This window comes from Tamandua tetradactyla, chromosome 2, assembly GCF_023851605.1.
Source record: "Tamandua tetradactyla isolate mTamTet1 chromosome 2, mTamTet1.pri, whole genome shotgun sequence".
NCBI classification, from domain to species: Eukaryota; Metazoa; Chordata; class Mammalia; order Pilosa; family Myrmecophagidae; genus Tamandua; species Tamandua tetradactyla.
Genome location: NC_135328.1, coordinates 185,671,645 through 185,674,198, shown reverse-complemented (window position 1 = coordinate 185,674,198; position 2,554 = coordinate 185,671,645).

Sequence of the window (2,554 nt, the reverse complement as noted above, 5' to 3'; positions counted from 1 at the left end):
TGGGGAAGTTGAATTTTCTGCCTTTCTCACCATTCCTCGAAGGGGACTTTGCAAATACTTTTTTATTCACTGTTCAACTCACTCTGGGATTTATCGGGGCATCACTCTTGACAAACCAACAAAATCTCATGCCCTACTCAAGGTTCCATGTACTTATGGTGTTCAATTAAGCTGTCTACATAAGTTATATTAGGAAATGCACTAGTCAAAATATAAATTTTGTACAAAATAAACATTTTTTTGCTTTAGTCTTACACATAACTTAAAATTTTAAAATATTAATGACCATTTATTTTCAGCACCCTGGAGTAATGACATTCCTTTGTCCTTCCTCATGCAAAAACATTTTTAAAATTTGTACATTTAGTCACTATCATTATATACTCTAGGCCTTCCTAGATTATACCATACATTTATCATCTATCTTTCTTTCTGATTTAATTTCTCACCCAGCAATATTGAATGAGGATTAATGGACATGGCTTTTCTGGGGACTACCACAGATTCAAACCAGCACAAGCTTCCTGTGGACTTACTATGGGCATATATTTTCCGTGTGCATCACCCCAGCAACCTGACTTTTCCTGGGCAAGCACCATGCCTTCCTGTATCAGCAGCTGAATTTAGTTAGTAATTTTCCATCATTTGCAGAGCCCGCCCAATTGTAGTCTTCTCAGAGTTACCAACATCAATCAGCCAGTATCCTCTCCCTAAGACCTGAGTGTCAGCTCCATGGAACCTTAATCCCAGTTCAGAGACAAGAGCAGGAGCCCCTCATCAGAGGTCTGAGTCAGCTTTCTCATGCCTCTCTTCTAAACTTATGTGTTTTAATCATTCAAACCTCTTTGTTCTCTAAGCCTTATGGGGTGGTAGCTTTCTCTTGCAATTGCTACCTCCATCAAACCTTGGTGGCTTTTTGTTTTGTTTTTTGTCTTTTTAGTTACCTAGATACAAATTCTAGTGAACAATTCTCTATATTAAATTCCCTCTCTGTTTAAATAACTTGCATGATTTCTGTCTCCTGGCTTGATTCTTATTGCTTCATAAATTTGTACCAGATACAGACTGTCAAAGATAGGATATTTTGACTGATTTGAACTCAGTGCTGAGTTTATTGCCAATGGGAATTGGTATGGTAGCAATCCATGGCATGCAATGACATCACCATTAATCAAATTTTTACCTGTGGTTTATTGTGATGAAGTGCCTATTGAAAGTGTCTTGGTGGACAAAGTGCATACTTCATTTGTATATTATGGCAGTAATAATGACTACAAGGGCTAGGATGGGGAGTGGATTATTTTGAGTGGAAAATAGTGCTTAAAGAAAATAACTCAGGTCTTTAAACTCTTAGATCATATCACAGAGAACTAAAGAACTTCTGTGGCAGTCATAAAAAAGAATCACATATTTCTTACAGCCAGAGGGTCAGTTTTACTGAAAATCAGGCACAAAATTTAATTATATGGAAGCAAAACTGCAGAGTCAATTGAATTCACAGGCTTGCTATCTCTCACGTGAACGTAAAGACATTAATTGGGAAAGAGTAGTACCCTAAAATTAGGAATGGGGACATCTAGTTGGACTTAGTCAAAGCTGAGATCAGAGATGCATTCATTAAGAAACGGGATCCTTATTTTCAGTGAGACTTACAGACTGCTGAGGTAGCATAAACCAAGTTGCATGACATAATCACAAAAGACAAAGTGAGTATTCATTGCAATGAGCAGCAGAAAGAAGTGGTGATAAGAATGTTTGGACCCACTGGAATATTTGGCAATGGTAAATTGATCACAATATCCCTGGGAATGAAATATATTGGAAACATATGGACATTCACTATGGGACCATACTTGGAAACTGGAAGATTCCCCATATTGGCTCTCTGGCCCGTTGGAGTAAGGGCTATGTTAGTAGGAAGGGCCAAGTGGGAGACTCTGGGACTTCTTCTCCCTACCAGGACTGTAAAACAAAGCAAAATTACATACCTTGGGGGAGTTGCAGAGTTAATACCACCACCAAAGACTTGAATGAAGCATGGGTGGAGATACCTATCACATCTCTATTTAACGTACCTGTGCAGAAGACTGATGGATCTTGGAGAATAACGGTGGATTACTGCAAAGCTATCAAGCTGGAAAATGCTTTTTGCTTCCATAGCTTTGGAAAGGATCCATAGCATCCTTTTCAAGGATGAATAGAAGCAGTTTGATTTTACTTGTCAGGGCCATCAGTGCATCTTCACAGTCTTTTCTCAGCACTACATCACCTCTCCTGAGTTCTTTCATAATATAATCTACAGAGATCTTGATTGTGTTGATATTCCCACCACACCACTACAAAAATACACTGACTGAACCTATTGAGTGGAAAGTAGCAAGTACTTTAGATGCCTTGGTAAGTGTTCTAGTTTGCTAGCTGCTGGAATGCAACGCACCAGAGACAGATTGGCTTTTAATAAAAGGGGATTTATTTTGTTAGTTCTTCAGAAGAAAGGCAGCTAACTTTCCACTGAGGTTCTTTCTTACGTGGGAAGGCACAGGATGGTCTCTGC